Raw genomic sequence first — 18,744 nt, 5'->3', positions numbered from 1 at the left:
CTTCGTTATAAACGGTTGTTTACCTGCTTGTAAGGTTGTCGCCTAAAGTAAAGAAACATTTATTGAAAATTATGTCAACGATAGCAACGGTGATGTCAATTCCAATAAAACTATTCTGTATAATAACATTAAAATTGTAACATCTAATGATAATATTCTAAACAAAATATTAGAATTAATGTGGATTCTGCAGCTGTTAATTTAATTAATGCTCAAAATAGTGTAGCGTGGCTCAATTGATAATTTAGTCGTATCTGGTTTGAAAAACATAAGTTCAATTTGCCTGCTATCACCCACTTGCCTCTGTCTCTGAAGTGCACTCTCTCTCTCAGTTTCCTCTCTAGCACTAAACGTGGACAATTCCGTTCCGTCCCCACAGATGCTGCTCGACCCGCTCAGCATCTGCAGCCGATTGGTTTTGTTCACTTTTCAATCGTCTCCTCCTGAGAAATGGGCGCAAAACATCAGAATGCGTTGACTTTGGAAGAGCTATTCTATCGAGCCCCACTCTGCTCGCTTAGGTCGTAAACCGTCTTGAGAAATTTATTCTCACAGAGGGTGGTGAATTTCTGGAATTGTCTACCCCGCAGGGGGTGGAAGCTGGATCATTGCAAGTATTTAAGGCCGGCGCGGAAACATCTTTGAAACATCGAGAGCTTGAGGACTATGGGGATCCGATACAGAGAAAAGAGTTCACGTCTGGGCAAGTCGGCCAGGATCGGATTGAATGGCAGGAATCACGTTGACTCTTGTCCTGTTCTGTGTATTCATTCAGAGATGAACGGAACATTTGCCATCACCAATATTTACACTTAATGGACCGAACATCAGAAAATTGTGACTTGTTACACGAACGTGGTGAATGTTCTGAGAGAAGGGTCCACAGGGCGAGGGGGGATGTAACGTTAGCGTTTCCGTAGAAGTGAGATTCTACAAGTCTGGGCGGGGCATCTTTTCCGGAAAAGAGGTCACACGTTAGGACAGAAATGAGAGAATATATATAAGGGTAGCAGCATTTCAGTAGAAGCACTCTGTAACTAACATGCAAACTTTAACAAAGAATTCTAGAAATCTGAAGTAGCCCAGATAGAAAATACTCAGAAGAACAGATCGCGTTTATAGAAAGAACAACAGACGACGACTCCGGTCTAGGATCCCACATCGGAACTGGGAAGAGAAAAAAAACAAGTTAGTATTACTTAATAGAAAAGGTTGGGATTTGTGGGTTAGGGATCGGATAGATAATAGCAATACCTCTGATTGGAGTGAGACCAAATGACTTAACCTGGCACTTCGTAGCAATTAAGGTCAAGATGGTCATTTTTCGTTTGTCAAATGAGTTTCCAATGGGTTTGTGGACATATTCAGCCAGAAAGATGGTGCACAAAGGGGAATAAATGGAGTTGCTATTATGACTGGCAGCAACTGCCAGTTCTAATGCAGACAGACGGAATGTGGGAGGTTATCTACAGCGGACACATGAATATTAAGCCCAGAAGACTGTAGTCTTTTTTGTTATGAAATTTTCAGCAAGATTCGGCCATGGATATCATGCTGCTAAGTACATTCAGGACGGAGAGGTTAACTAGCTCCTATAAACCTCCCCTAGTGTAGGTGGCTACCAGGAGAATCAGGGCGGGTGGGATTAGTTCTTCATGGGTGTTCGAGAGTGTCGGATATGAGGAAGTAAGTGGGAGAATATCTCTGATGGGATTACTCAGAGACGGTCTGAATACCATCCTTCTATGAAATATAAGAATGATGGATCTTTGGACACTGATTTAGAGATAAGGAGACGTAGCAAGAAATAGAATGTAGGGACAGGATCAGCCTTGATATTAAACGGCCGGAGCCGCCCGTCGTGCTGCCGTTACACAGCGCTTCCGTCGACATGTTGTTACCCCTTTTGGGGGGAGGGGGATGAGAAACACTTCATCTGATAAATTTTCGAGAGATTGGTGTGCTCAACATTTCTACTTCCAACATGACAGTAGTGACATACCTCTGGTGGTAAACTGTGAAAAGGTGCTCTGCAAATGCAAACAGATATTCCTCATTAACAATGGAGCTAAAAGCTTAAATCGAATCTGTTAATACTGCATATTCTGATAACACGAGCCATAAGGTTGAACTTTAGAAGTCTTATAGAGCCAACAACGCTAACCATAAAATAACTTTTAAATCGCCATTATTGTATTATTATTATTATTATTATTAGTAGTAGAAGTAGTCGTAGCAGTTACAGAATATTAAATAGAACTAATTGAATAGCTGTGCTATGGAAACTCCTGTGCATTATAATAGATGTGCTTTTATTTACTATTGCCGACATTGAAGAGTGTAGGTTGACGTCGCGCGGAAGACTAACATGCAAACTTAAACAAGAATGAGATAAACACACCGCAGATACTCCCTTGTTTCTGCAGACAGCTTGAACTCACTGTGCTCCTACCCAGTGCTTCGCCCACTGGTGCAACAGCGGCGCAAGACTGCACAGTGAACTTCAGGCTCATCCTTCCGTCTGTCATAATTTTCATCATAAAATGTTGCCCAATAATAACAGGAAACGCCGAGTTTGCAGTCCAATGAGCTTCTTGTTTTGGCGGGGTGTTCTTTCAGTTAACATCTCCGCTAACTCTCCGGTGATCTGCCGCTCTGTCTCTGCCCTTCCACAACCTCGGGGGTCGAGCTTGGGAGACAATGGCGCCTAACGGCGACACCTTTGCTTGCATCTTCGGAAACAGCTCTATTTCTCACTTTAATATCTCTATTTTTCCCTTTCGGGATTCTGTTGAAGACCCTGACCTGGAGTAACACGCAGACTTCGGTTCTTTGCGGGAATGGGACCCGTTCTCAGTGTCTCACCACTGGCTGTTATTCGATATACCAAGGAAGATTAGCACGCCTTCGGAGTTTCGGGATTTCGTGGCTCCGGAGGTGGGCGGACTGGAGGTAGCAGCCTCTGCAGGAACTCGGTATGTCGTGGGAGACGGAAGATCTCTGACTGTGTGCCCAGAGACCCGAGTTCTTTGGGCACAGAGCTCGGAAAAAGCGACGCAACGGACTTTTAACATCGTAAATCAGTGAGTTGTTTGTTATGTCTCCCCTTTCGCTGTGAAATGCGGACATCTCCTTCTCCCTTATTAGGGAGAGAGAGAGAGAGAGAGAGAGAGAGAGAGAGAGAGAGAGAGAGAGAGAGAGAGAGAGAGAGAGAGAGAGAGAGAGAGAGAGAGCCTGTGGTGTGTCAAGTTACTGGGTGAACAAGTAGTGTTTGGGTACTGCAAGTCTGACTTCATAGTCATAGTCATAGTCATACTTTATTGATCCCAGGGGAAATTGGTTTTCGTTACAGTTGTACCATAAATAATTAAATAGTTACAAAACCATAAATAGTTAAATAGTAATATGTAAATTATGCCAGGAAATAAGTCCAAGTCCAGCCTATTGGCTCAGGGTGTCTGACCCTCCAAGGGAGAAGTTGTAAAGTTTGATAGCCACAGACAGGAATGACTTCCTATGACGCTCTCGGTGTTGCATCTCGGCGGAATGAGTCTCTGGCTGAATGTACTCCTGTGCCCAACCAGTACATTATGTAGTGGATGAGAAACATTGTCCAAGATGGCATGCAACTTGGACAGCATCCTCTTTTCAGACACCACCGTCAGAGAGTCCAGTTCCATCCCCACAACATCACTGGCCTTACGAATGAGTTTGTTGATTCTGTTGGTGTCTGCTACCCTCAGCTTGCTGTCCCAGCACACAACAGCAAACATGATCGCACTGACCACCACAGACTCGAAGAACACCCTCAGCATCATCCGGCAGATGTTAAAGGACCTCAGTCTCCTCAGGAAATAGAGACGGCTCTGACCCTTCTTGTAGACGGCCTCAGTGTTCTTCGACAAGTCCAGTTTATTGTCAATTCGTATCCCTAGGTATTTGTAATCCTCCACCATGTCCACACTGATCCCTTGGATGGAAACAGGCGTCACCGGTACCTTAGCTCTCCTCAAGTCTACCACTAGCTCCTTAGTCTTTTTCACATTAAGCTGCAGATAATTCTGCTCACACCATGTGACAAAGTTTCCTACCGTAGCCCTGTACTCAGCCTCATCTTCCCTGCTGATGCATCCAACTATGGCAGAGTCATCAGAAAACTTCTGAAGATGACAAGACTCTGTGCAGTAGTTGAAGTTCGAGGTGCAAATGGTGAAGAAAAAGGGATACAAGACAGTCCCCTGTGGAGCCCCAGTGCTGCTGATCACTCTGTCGGACACACAGTGTTGCAAGCACACGTACTGTGGTCTGCCAGTCAGGTAATCAAGGATCCATGATACCAGGAAAGCATCCACCTGCATCGCTGTCAGCTTCTCCCCCAGCAGAGCTGGGCGGATAGTGTTGAACGCACTGGAGAAGTCAAAAAACATGACCCTCACAGTGCTCGCTGGCTTGTCCAGGTGGGCGTAGACACGGTTCAGCAGGTAGACGATGGCATCCTCAACTCCTAGTCGGGGCTAGTAGGCGAACTGGAGGGGATCTAAGTGTGGCCTGACCACAGGCCGGAGCAGCTCCAGAGCAAGTCTCTACAGGGTCTTCATGATGTGGGAGGTCAATGCCACCGGTCTGTAGTCATTGAGGCCGCTGGGGCGCGGCGTCTTCGCCACAGGGACGAGGCAGGACGTCTTCCACAGTACAGAAACCCTCCGGAGCCTCAGGCTCAGGTTGAAGACATGGCGAAGTACTCCACATAGCTGAGGGGCACAGGCTTTGAGCATTGATGCTTTGCTACACGCTTGAGTGCTCGGTGGAGGGCGCCGAATTTTTTTTTGCTGGTTGAGGAAGGGGGATCGTTGCTTTGCTGCTGCCTACGTGTGGGAGGGGGGAGCTGGGTGGGGGCTCTGCGGTTCTAACATTTAACTGTCATTCATTCTTTGGGGCACTTCTCAATTTTCGTGGATGGTTGCAAAGAAAAAGAATTTCAGGATGCATATTGCATACATTTCTCTGACATTATATGTGCATTTGAAACCTGGCTTCATCTGCTCATTTTCTCCTCTCTCCTTATCTATCACTTTCTATCACCCACCAGTCATTCCTGTCAACCCACTCTTCCCAGTCCCCAATCTAGATCTATCTGTGCATCACCGCTCCTTCATCTATTGTCTGCCAGCCACTTCCTCTTTCACATTATGCCGGCTATCTCCACCCTCCCCTCTCTGTGATGATGCAGGTTATCATCCAAAGCATCCATCTTCCCTTTGCTTCCACAGATTATACCTGACATGCATAACCTGCTCCACGACTTCCTTTTTAGCATTTTCTGGTGAACCTCTTCAGTACCCTTTCCAGTGTCTCCATATCCTTCCCGCAATGACGCTACCAGAACTGCACGCAATTCTCTCAATTTAGTCCAATCAAAATCATATCTACAGCATGGCTTCTTGACTTGTAAGTTTAGTGACCCCCCCACCAATGGAGATGCAAATCATACACCTTATTTACCACCCTCTGTGTGCGTTGCCATCATCAGGAAGCCAAGGACATGTACCCAATCCCTCAGTAAATCAGTGCTCTAAAGGGTCCTCCCAGCTAATGGTGCTCATCAGCCGTGGTTAACAGCACATCTAGGAGAAGGAAAAAAATCTGATCTCAAACTTCTGCTGCCTTGAGTCTGTACCCTTTCACGGGGAAGGCTTTGGAAGAAGCCCCGAGGAAAAATCCGGAGCTGGAATTCCTAAGGCAGTCCAACGCTGAATTCAAGCCTAGATGGCAGCACCTGCGACCCGGCTGGTGCCAAACTATATCGATCTCTGTCATTCCTTTGGATGTATCTGCTGCGTGAAGAGCGGTAGCCTGCTGCATCGACAACAGCTTGCTCTCCATATTGTACTGCCCTAGATTGTGTACTGGCTTGCGTCTTGACTTCGACGTGAATAGCTAGGATGCAGCATCCCAACAAACGGAGGGCCACAAAATAGAACCTGCCATTTACCGTATATTTACGTTTTGCATTTGACCTTCTAAAATCCAACACCTCAAATAAAGTGAACAAGAGTCTATGTAAAGCATACAAATGCTATCAATAGACCTAGGGAGAAAGGGGAATTGAGCGACTGCAAAATTATGGTGGATGATTACGATGCTATTAGAAATGGTAGGCCAAAAATAACTGGGAAACTAGTGTAGGGGACGAGTGAATTAGATGAATGCTTTGTGCATACCCATAGTTTACCAGTGACTGTGCATTTAAGGACAAGAAACATGTCAGTGGGGATTAATGCTGATTGAGGTTAATACTCTCTGTCATTGGTTCTCAGACCCAGCAAATAATTCTTTGATCAAAATTTAGACACTAAACATAGCACTCTTTCTTTATCACAGTGGTCCTTGTTAATCCAGCATAAAATTCATACCGAACTATTCAGTACCAACAGATTTTTTTTACAACTTGCCCAACTATCAGTAAAAGTCAGGAGTTTGTTGTCAGTACTCCATTGAGCAATGTGGCATGTTGGGATTTACTGTGGATGCTTTGTACATTTCGAATTTATATTGGAGATCCTCAGGTTCTGTGCTACAGTTGAGCCATGCTTAGCTACGATAACCTGCCCTTTTATGAAGTATTACTATAACCACTGGAATATTGTCCCTTTGCCCATTGATTTCAGTTTTATCAGGATGACTTGATGCCAAGCCTGGCCAAATGCTGTTGTGATGTCATTTCATCTCTGGAATCTGCTTCCTTTTTTCTTAATATCTCTTTCTTTCAGATGTATGTCCCATGGCACAAGGCAACACCTGTTCACGGTGCTCTTTGCTCGCCTTACACTAACTCAAACTCAAACCTTTTCATCCTCCTCACACTTTTATTACCGACTAAGGCGGCTCTTTGCACCCATTCCTAATACACACCTTTTCTTAAGGCACGAGGGGAAAGATAAAAATCAGCTCCAGCCTCAGTGCTGTTGGTATCACAGCACGAGATATCTCTCGAAGTGCTATTTCCGACGTCAGACAGCATTCTGTTCATTGTTGTAAGAATAAATTTCCAATTTCATCACAGAAACCCATCGTGTGCACTTCTTGCCACATCAGACTGAAGATTAGAGACATTGCATATGATGCTTGTTTCGATTCCCTCTCATGGGATATGTTATATCGGATTCAGGGCATGCCATCTTGAACCACTGCAATTCTTTTGGCTGGCAACACTGCATTTGAATAAGGATGGACCACATTCTGGAGGGAAATTTCATAAAGGAGGAGCAAGTTCAGAAATCAGAGGGGCAAAGGGATCTTAGTCCTCTGGAAATAAATGCTAGCTTTGTGTTTGCCGTCCTTACCACCAACTCAACCAGCAAGTTTAAAAGATTTAATTGCTGGTTGAGTTGGTGGTTAGGACGACAAATGCAACGCTAGCATTTATTTCCAGACGACTAAAATATAAAAGCAAGTATGTAATGTTGGGGCTTTATAAGGCATTGGTCAGACCGCACTTCAATAGGTACATTTAATGTCAGAGTAATGTATACAATATACATCCTGATATTCTTTTTCTTTGCAAACAACCACGAAAGTAGAGGAGTGCCCCAAAGAATGAATGACAATTAAATGTTAGAACCCAAAGCCCACCCCAAGCTCCCCCTCCCACGCGTAAGCAGCAGCAAGGCAACGACTCTCACCCGCGCCCCCCCCCCCACTTCCCACCAGAAAACAAGCATTGGCGCCCCCACTGAGCACTTGAAGTATTGTGAGCAGTTTTGGGCCTCTTATCTAGGAAGAGATGTGATGGCTTTGGAAGGGGTCCAGAGGAGGTTCACAAGAATGATTCCAGAAAAGAATGGGTTAAGGTATCCAGAGCATTTGATGGCTCTAGGCCTATAGTCACTGTAGAATGAGGGGGAAATATTATTGAAACCTGTCGAATATTGGAAGGGTCCAGATAGATTGGATGTGGAGAGGATGTTTTGTATAATGGGGGTGGGGGTCAAGGACCAGGTAGCACAGCCTTGGAATAGAAGTAAGTCCCTTTAGAGCAGAGATCAGGAGGAATTTTTTTGCCAGAGAATGGCAAATCTGTGGAACTCATTATCAAAGACGGCCGTGGAGGCCAAGTCACTAGATATATTCAAAGTAGAGATCGACAGGATTTTATTAGTAGGTGTGTCAAAGGTTATGGGCAGAAGGCAGTGGTTTGGTGTTGAGAGGGATAATAAATAAGCCATAATTAAATGGTGGAGCAGATTCAATGGGCCAAAAGGCATAATTCTATTCCTATGTTGTATGGACTCATGGTTTTATGGAAATAAATTAGAGAGTGGTTATCTGCCTGCTGCCCTTTATTTCTTGTTGCTAGAGGTCACGGGTTTGTGAGACGCTGTCCGAGTAGCCCGGACGGTGAGGGTTGTCGAGGGTACACTCGGCAGGTACAATGACCAGTGAAAGGAACGCCTGCTTAGCCTGGTTGAGATGGAGGGAATCCCTTTTCTCCTGGAGTGCTGAGCATTGTTCGCACCACAGTTGTCCAAGCAAACAGAGGACATTCTGCCTTATAGAACGAAACGGACCGAGTGATGCCATGCAGTGAATCAGTCGTTGTGGTCATGGTATTAATATGGCTGGTCCGGTAAAATGTTTGGACGTTAATCACCACCTAAATATTAATGATGAAGGATTCAGCAAAGGTAATGCAATGGGATGTAATGGTTAGATTCTTTATTGCTTGGAATTTCACGCAAAGACAACTTCATGCACATGACTACAGGACCTTCGATAAAACATATATTTGTTGCAACGCTTCCTTACGCAGGTTCTGTGATTTGACTTCGACAAACTCCGGTTCATGTCCGGTCTTCCTTCCCACGATGGTGGGACCCATTGATCTTGCGCATTTTGAAATTCTCCAGCTACCGGTGACAAATGGGAAAGAAGGGTCCTAATTTCATTCAGGGGTTAGGTCGTAGAACTTCCAAACAGGCCATCTATATTGGAAGTAATAACCACAAATGCTGGAGATTTTACATAAAAATAGGAAATGCTGAAAATATTAAGAAAGTGGAGGGCATTTGTGACTTAGCATTTCAGGCAAATGACCCTTCATCACAATAACGCTACGAACTTTACCGCACAATAGACCCGCACCAAATGGCTACTTCCTGTAGCTTCTGCTCTGCTAACAAAAATCTACATTGTTCATTATATTCTCCTCGCTACACATCCTCTCACATCTAAAGGCGTGCGGGCTGATAGGTTAATCTGTCCCTGTTCTTGAATATAGCGGGAGTAATATCCAAGATATCGTCAAGGAGCGGTGTCTCAGAAAGGCAGCGTCCATCATTAAGGGCCCCTTTCACCCAGGACAAACCCTCTTCTCATTGTCACCATTAAGAATGATGTACAGAAGCCTGAAGGCACACACTCAGTGATTCAGGATCAGTTTCTTCCCTTCTGCCATCCAATACCTAAATGGACATTGAACCTATGAACACAACCTCACTTTTATTAATTATGTTTCTGCGCTATTTTTAATTTAACTATTTAATACCCATATATATACTGACTGTAATTGATTTACTTTTCCCTCTATATTATCATGTTTTGCATTGTACTGCTGCCAAATTTCATGACGTATGTAGGTGACATCAAACCAGATTTTGATTCTAATATTCGTTGATTAAGCATTTTTGCTCGTTTAAATAGTCCAGATATAAGATGGCGCCGTGCATGGCGGCCGTGTTGCGAGCTGTTCCAACTTTACAGTAGACTTTTGATTTCTGCGATTTCCTTCGCATTTCTCGTTCAAGCCGCTGATAGTCACAGGTATGACAGACTGGCTCTCCTGAACATCGGGAAGACGGCATTTATCCACTACGTGCCACCTTTTCTACACTGGGATTCCCTGCTTGCGCAATCAATGGAGACTCGCCTACTACACCACCGCTACCTCGGAAGCAGCGCCGGAGGCGAGGGAGAAGGGCCAGCGTGCTGGTGCGGTTGAGACGGCGTGCTAATCTGCCGCTGCTCCCTAGCATACTCCTAGCTAACATTCATCCCTGGACAATAAGCTGTGCGAACTGAGAGCCAGAATCTCCTACCAGCGGGAAACAAAGGAATGCAACACTTTGTGCTTCATGGAGATCTGGCTGATGGAGGAGATACCGTATCATGCCACCGAGTCCTCTGGGTTCTCTCTGTTCTGGGCAGTCAGGTGTAAAAACCTCGCAGAGAATAGTAAAGGAGGTGGGGTATGTTTCATGGTCAATAATGCCTGGTGTGACCCCCAGAACGTGCATGTCCTCAAATCCTTTTGTTCCCCGGATCTGCTGTTGCTGTGTAGACCTTTCTGGCTGCCTAGGGAGCTCTTGGCTGTTATTATCACAGCTGTGTATATGGCACAGCAGGCTGATACTGACCTGGCTGTCAAGGAACTGTACGAGACCATCAACACCCTGGAGACTGCACACCCAGAGGCTGCCTTCATCGCCGCCGGTGAGTTTATTAGTGCGTCGCTGACTGAAGTCTCTCTGAAGTTTTGCCAACACATCCAGGTGATTAGACGGGGAGATAGCTTACTCAATCACTATTGCTGTACCTTCCGCAACGCTTACGAAGCGTTCTTTCACCCTCCATTTCGGAAATCAGTTCACTCCTCCATTTATTGGTGCCAAAGTACAGGCAGAAGCTGAAACAAGAGGCGGCCATAGTTAAAACTGACCACTGTTGGTCCGGCCAATCGGCCACTATGCTGCAGGACTGCTTTGATGACATCGACTGGAATGTCTTTCGTGATGCGGATGTCTCCGAGATCACGGATGGGGTCATGAGTTTCGTCGAGGATGTTGGCTTCCAGAAATCGGTTAGAGTCTTTCCAAATCAGAAACCCCGGATCAGCAGTTCTGTGCGAGCAGCATTTACTGTACGAGATAGAGCTTCCACTGCCGGTAACTCAAGAAATGCAGCTACGATCTGCGCAAAGTCATCAAGGCAGCGAAACAACAATACAGATACAAGATTCAGACACAACTCTCCACCAACGACACACGCAGTTTATGGCAATGTCTGCACACCATCGCAGACGAGCTAAATCTTTTTTTGCCTGGTTCGATGTCGCCAATACTGAGCCCCCTGAGGAGACCTGCAGATGATGCGACGGGCAGCTTGGTCATCTCGGAAGCCGAAGTACGCAGGTGTTTCCAATGGGTGGACAGTTACAAGGCTGCGGGACCGGACAGCATCGCAAGGCGAGTAGTCAGGATGTGCGCGACACAACTGGCAGGTGTGTTTACAGACATTTTAAATCTCTCCCTCTTCCAGTGTAGAGTGCTCTCCTGCTTGAAAACATCCATCATTGTCCCAGTGCCTAAACAGACCAGGGTAATATGTCTGAACGACTGGCGTCCTGTCGCATTCACCTCAGTAATAAGCAAATGCTTTGAGACGCTGGCCAAGGACTACATCTGCAGCATGCTACCACCCACACTGGACCCCCTACAATTCACCTACCGACACAACTGATCGACAGATGACGCAATAGCCACAGCTCTACACACTGTCCTTACACATCTGGAGAAGAGGAATGCTTATGTGAGAATACTGTTCTTGGACTACAGTTCAGTATTCAACACCATAATTCCCTCCAGGCTCGACAAGAAGCTCAGAGACCTCAGCCTTGACCCTGTCTTGTGTAGCTGGATCTTGGACTTGCTGTCAGATCGCCAGCAGATGGTAAGAGTCAGCTCCCTCACCTCTGCCCTTTTAACCTGCAACACAGGAGCCCCTCAGGGCTGTGTCCTAAGCCCCCTCATTTGCTCTCTGTATACCCATAACTGTGTTGCCATCCACGGCTCCAATCTATTAATTAAATTTGCTCACGACACTACACTGATCGGCCTAATCTCAAATAATAACGAGGCAGCCTACAGAGAGGAAGTCATCACCCTGGTGTCAAGAAAGCAACCTCTCCCTCAACGTCGCAAAAAACAAAGGAGCTCGTTGTGGGCTACAGGAAGAATGGAGACAGGCTCATCTCTGTTGACATCAATGGATATGGGGTTGAGAGGATGAACAGCTTTAAATTCCTCAGCATAAACATCACTGAGGCTCCCACATGGTCCGTACATATTGACTGTGTGGTGAAAAAGGCACAATAGCACCTCTTTGACCTCAGACAGTTGAAGAAGTTTGGTATGACCCACCAAATTCTAAGAACTTTCTACACGGGCACAAGTGACAGCATCCTGACTGGCTGAATCACCGCCTGGTACGGGAAGTGTACTTCCCTCAATTGCAGTACTCTGCAGAGAGTGGTGCGGACAGTCCAACACATCTGTAGATGTGAACTTCCCACTATTCAGGACATTTGCAAAGACAGGTGTGTAAAAAGGGCCCGAAGGATCATTGGAGACCCAAGTCACCCCAACCACAATCTGTTCCAGCAGCTACCATCCGAGAAACAGTAGCGCAACATGAAAGCCAGGACCAACAGGCTCCGGGACCGCTTCTACAACCACGCCATCAGACTGATTAATTCAAGCTGATACGATTGTATTTCTATGTTATGTTGACTGTCCTGTTGTACATAATATTTATTATAAATTACTATAATTGCAGATTGCACATTTGAACAGAGATGTAATGTAAAGATTTTTATGCCTCATGTATATGAAGGATGTAAGTAATGATGTCAATTCAATTCAATTCTATGACGGGTTATACCTGTAAATACATGAATTGCACATGTCATCACGCTACCACGTGACACATGCAAGCCTTGCTTAAAGTAAATACGAAGTTAGACCCGACTTCCCGGACTCCATTGTCTTCCTGTGAATTAGTTTAATGTCGAAGTTACAAAACATAATACTGGCGAGGAGGTATTTTCTAAAACGAACCTGAGATGGCTATTGACCTGTTGAAGCGCAGCGAGAAGTTCGAACTGAAAAAAAAACGCAGCAAGGTAAGGTCGAATTTAAAAAATAACAGCTCAGCACGTGAAGAGACAGTCAAGAAAATAAAAGCAGCGCCGCACTTATTTAAGATTTAGTACATCAAGAAAAGCCAGGAAATGGAAGAATTTACGAGTTCATAAGGAGCGAGTACTGGCTGATTATAATCATAAAAAAATGAGCAGAAATGGATAGCTACATTGGAAAGATAGACATGTTTGATTACACAATGGGTAACTAGCTTATGTATGTTGAGCTAATTCAACAATATAGGTTCAATAGGTACAGTTAATGTCAGAGAAATGTAAACAATATAGATCCTGAAAATCTTTTTTTTTGAAGCATCCATGAAAACTGAGAGGTGCCCCAAAGAATGGCTGACAGTTAAATGTCAGAACCCCGAGGTCCCCCTAGTACCCCTTCCCACGCACAAGTAGAAGCAAGGCAATGACCTCCCCTCCCCCATCTTCAAAAAAGCATCGGTGCACTCCACAGGCACACAATCATGCAGGAAAGCATCACTGAAGACGCAGACTTGCAGTACCCCAAAGACTACTCATTCACCCGGTATTCGACATACCGCAGGCGCTCTCTCTCTCCCTAATAAGGGAAAAAGAGATGTCCCCATTTCACAGCGTGAGGAACGACATTATAAACAACTTGCTGATTTATTATGTTATAAGCCTATTACATCAATTTTTCTGAGCTCTACCCCCAGATAATTGACCCCGGCAAAGCTCGGGTCTCTGGACACACAGCTGGCAGCTAACCCGCTGCTCCTGATGTTCCGTGTTCTCCTGCGATGCCTCAGTCAGGGAACCGGCCTTGATTCAGCACGTCTCCAGAGCCACGGGAATCCGGCAGCCTGAAGGTGTCCTAGTCTTGTAGGCCGCGTCCTTGGGATATCAAAAAGCAGCTGGTTGTGAGGCCCTGACAGCGGGTCCCATTCACGCAAAGAACCGAAGTCAGAGCGTAGCTCTAGTTCAGGGCTTCAAAAGAATATTGAAAAGAGAGAAAAAAGGGACATTAAAGATAGAAATGGAGGTTTCCGAAGATGCAAGCAAAGGAATCACTGTTCAGCGCCATCTTGACGTTGAAGCAAGTGAGATAGCTAATGAAAAAAGAGTACTTATTTCTCTGAGTTTATTGGGTTCGAAGGCATACAGTTTGCTTAGAAGTTTGACTACTTCAGCCAAACCAGCAGAAATTAGCTTTGCTGATATTGTCAAAGTGATGCAGGGATATTTAAAACCAACCCATTGTTGCTTGTAGAACAATTTTGGTTTCATAAATGTAATCAAAACGAAGGTAAGTCGATTTCAATGTACGTACTAAATTGAAAAGATTTCCTGAATAATGCCAATCAGTAATGGTCCTAATGATGCACCGACAGTTCATTTAGTTTGTAGAATCTTAAAAGAAAGCATTCAAAAACTGCTCCTAACTGAAGCACAACTTAGAGCAGTTGAAATCGTTGTTTTAATGAAAACCACAGAGATGCAATTAAGTTGCAGACACAAATGAAAGAGAGCGTGAATAAAACTGCAGTATCTAAACTGAAACAAATTGTGATGTCGTTATGGAATGGGCTCACATACACCAAATACATGCAGAATTTAAATGCCAAACTTGCAGAAAATGCAACTAAGCAGGTCACATACAAAGAGCACGTGGAGCAAACAAAAATATATTGACTGCATGGAGAGCAGTAGTGATAAAAAGAGAAGAGCAGCAGTGATAGGCGATTCGATAGTTAGGGGGACAGATAAGATCGAGAATCCCGGATGGTCTGTTGCCTCCCTGGTGCCAAGGTCCGTGATATCTCGGATCGAGTTCTCGGTATTCTCAAGAGGGAGGGTGAGCAGCCAGATGTCGTGGTCTATGTAGGGACCAATGACGTGGGTAGGGAGAGTGAGGAGGTCCTGAAAGGTGAGTTCAGGGATTTAGGCGCCAAGTTAAAGGACAGGACCTCCAGGATAGCAATCTCAGGATTGCTACCAGTGCCATGTGCAGGCGGGTTTAGAAATGGTAAGATAGCGCAGATCAACACGTGACTGAAGACATGGTGCAGGAGGGAGGGCTTCAGATTTATAAATAATTGGGCAGTTTTCCAGGGAAGGTGGGACCTGTTCCGGCGGGACGGTTTACATCTGAACTGGAGGGGGACAAATACTCTCGCAGGTAGGTTTACTGGAGAGGCTCCAGTGGATTTAAACTAGATACAAGGGGGGAGGGGAACCAGAGTGTAGGAATAGATGTACGGGAGAAGGAAGAAAAAGGAGATAGTAAAGTTGTTGGTGATAAACAGAGAGTAAGAGGTGGAAAATTTCTTAATTGCATTTATTTTAATGCTAGGAGCATTGTAAGAAATGTGGATGAGCTCAGAGCATGGATTGATATCTGGAAGTATGATGTTGTAGCTATTAGTGAAACACGGTTGCAGGAGGGGTGTGATTGGCAACTAAATATTCCTGGATTTCGTTGCTTCAGGTGTGATAGAATCGGAAGGACAAGAGGGGGAGGTGTTGCTTTGAAAATATTACAGCGGTGCTCTGGCAGGATAGATCAGAGGGCACGTCTAGGGAGGCTATTTGGGTGGAATTGAGGAATGGGAAAGGTGTAGTAACACTTATAGGGGTGTATTATAGACCACCTAATGGGGAGCGAGAATTGGAGGAGCAAATTTGTAAGGAGATAGCAGATATTTGTAGTAAGCACAAGGTTGTGATTGTGGGAGATTTAAATTTTCCACACATAGACTGGGAAGCCCATACTGTAAAAGGGCTGGATGGTTTGGAGTTTGTAAAATGTGTGCAGGTGTCACGGTTCGGATCGGGGTCCCTTTAAATATACCTTGTTTATTACGATCCGGACCGCTGATTCCCTGTTTTCCCGTGTCCCTGGACTTTGGTGATTAGAGGCAATTAACACTCGGCTGAACCGGTAGTTTATAGTCTCCGGCTTTCAGCCGTTCGGCGTGGGAGCGTCTGCAAAGTAATCCCAGATACGGTGTGCCGATGTCATCTGGCCAGAGTAAGCCTAGTCTCTGCCGAAGCGAGTGCCGGTAATTCGCCTCTCCTCACCGGAGCAACCCTGTCCAGTTACCTCGCCAAAGTGAGCCTGCGAAGTTTCCTCACCGAGGTGGGTCCGTCAGTTAACCCGCCGGAGGGAATCATGAACCGCTGTCTAATGTTCCCGGGCCGAGTCGAGAACTCGCCACTACCCGGAGGTTCCAAGTCAAGTCCTGGCCCTGGCTGCATTCAAGCACCAAGTCTACTCCTGTACCTGGCGGCATTCCAGCACCAAATTAAGTCCTGGCCCTGCCGGCATTCCAGCACCAAGTCAAGTCCTGGCCCTGGCGGCTTGTCATTTCTGAGTCAAGTCTTGGCCCTGGTGGTCTGTGATTCCTGTCCTAACCCCCTGTTTGAATCCCTTCTCTGCCTCTCTCGCCTCTAACCCTCGTCTGCAGCCCCTGCCTGCACTTCAGTCTAGTTCCATCACTGGAGCTAGATAGGTACTCTCTGGTGTTCATTTGTGTTGGTCTTTTCTTGTCTTGTCCTCGCCTCCGTGGGGTAAGTCAGACTGTCTTTCCGTTGCCCCACGGGGGTCATGTCATGTCTTGTCCTCGCCTCCGTGGGGTAGGTCAGGCCGAATTGACGTTGCCCCGCGGGGGTTCATGTTCTGTCTTGTCTTCGCCTCCGTGGGGTAAGTCAGGCCGTCTTGCCGTTGCCCTGTGGAGGGTCATGAGTCCCGGCCCTATGTCCTGTACCCAAGGAGGGGTCCTGGCTCTCTGTTCTGTGTGTGAGTCCCGGCCCTATGTCCTGTACCCAAGGAGGGGTCCCGACTCTGTGTTCTGTGTATGTGTCCATGCTTCTATGTACCTGCTCCCCAAAATCGAGGCTATGTGTTCCCATGATTTCCTCTCCCTAGCCCAGGTCCTTGTCCAGTCTCGGGCTCGGAGTCCATACCCTAGCCTCTTCATGTCTCCGCTAGTTCTGGGAGCCGATTCCGAGACCAAGCCCAGACCCTTGGTCCCAGCCTAGTCGTAGTCCTGAGTCCTTGTCCATTGGCTACTCCTGCTCCTGCCTTGCTCTCCTGGTATCGAACAATAAACTAAATCTCAGTAACCTCACAAGATGTGTCTTGCATTTGGGTCCACCCTTGCTCCCAATGCCCCGCCATTGTGACAGCAGGATAGTTTTCTGCAGCAATACATAGAGGTACCAACTAGAGAAGGGGCAGTGTTGGATCTCCTGTTAGGGAATGAGTTATGTCAGGTGACGGAGGTATGTGTTGACAATCTAGAGTTAGTCTAAAGACAAACAATTAGACATAAAAGGAAAGCAATGCAAGACACACTGCATGCCCATGAGGTTACACAGAGAAGATACAATCTATATACTAACAAAAAATTTAAAAAACAGTTTCTTTTTTTTAAATGAACTCTAGTTGAGACAGCAGGAAAGTTGCAGGAAGTCGGCTTTTGAAAGTATGAAAAAACAGAATCTACCCTGAGTGTGTTAAGGTTATTGCATGATCTTCGAGTGGAGGACAAAAAGCTGGTTGTAAAAGTAGATGCAAAGACGAAACCCAGGTTGGTGAATGGAAGGCCAAAAAGAAAGGAGTCAATAGAGAGACGAAGACAATGGATTTGTCAGACGGTGCAATGGATGCAGATACGTTAATTTATACCTTTCTTAGAAAGCTTGGCCAGGAAGATGTCATGTGGTTCTTTCAACAAATTGAAGTGTTCCAGCTGTTTAGTAGTCTGCTACACAGGACTCAGTTGAGTGCATTCTGGACTAAGCCTCTGGACAACAATAAGGACCCCTATCAGCGAGGTTATGCCCTCTTCTTGTCACTGCCATCAAGCAGAAAGTAAAGCTGTCACAATGGCGGGGGCATTGGGAGCAAGGGTGGACCCAAATGCAAGACACATCTTGTGAGGTTACTCAAATTTAGTTTATTGTTCGAAACCAGGAGAGCAAGGCAGGAGTAGGAATAGCGAACTGGACAAGGACTGAGGATTACGACTAGGCTGGGACCAAGGGTCTGGGCTAGGACTCGGAATCGGCTCCCAGAACTAGAGGAGACATGAAGATGCTAGGGTATGGACTCCGAGCCAGAGACTGGGCAAGGACCCAGTACCTGGGTCTTGCCTCCGGCTCGGACCCCAGAACCAGGCATGGACATTGCATGGGCGAGGGAGAGGAGGAACATGGGAACACAGAGCCTCGGTCTCAGGAGAGCAGGTGCATGGAACCATGGACACATACACAGAATAGAGAGCCGGGACCCCTCCTTGGGTACAGGACATAGGGCCAGGACTCACACACAGAACAGACAGCCGGGACCCCTCCTTGGGTACAGGACATAGGGCCGGGACTCATGACCCTCCGCGGCGCAATGGCAAGATGGCCTGACTTACCCCACGGAGGCGAGGATCAGACAAGACAAAACATGACCCCCCGCTGAGCAACGGCAAGACGGCCTGTCTTACCCCATGGAGGCGAGGACAGGACAAGACAAGACCAACACGAATGAACACCAGACAGAACCTATGTAGCTCCAGCGATGGAACTAGACCAAAGTGCAGGCGGGGGCTGCAGACGAGGGTTAGAGGCGAGAGAGGCAGAGAAGGGATTCAGACAAGGGGGTAGGACACGAATCACAGACCGCCAGGGCGAGGACTTGACTCAGAACTGGGAAGCCACCAGGGCCAGGACTTGACTTGGTGCTAGAATGCCGCCAGGGACAAGACTTGACTTGGTGCTAGAATACCGCCAGGACCAGGACTTGA

This window comes from Mobula hypostoma, chromosome 1 (assembly GCF_963921235.1).
Source record: "Mobula hypostoma chromosome 1, sMobHyp1.1, whole genome shotgun sequence".
In the NCBI taxonomy this organism is placed as follows: domain Eukaryota; kingdom Metazoa; phylum Chordata; class Chondrichthyes; order Myliobatiformes; family Myliobatidae; genus Mobula; species Mobula hypostoma.
This window is presented reverse-complemented; position numbering follows the sequence as displayed.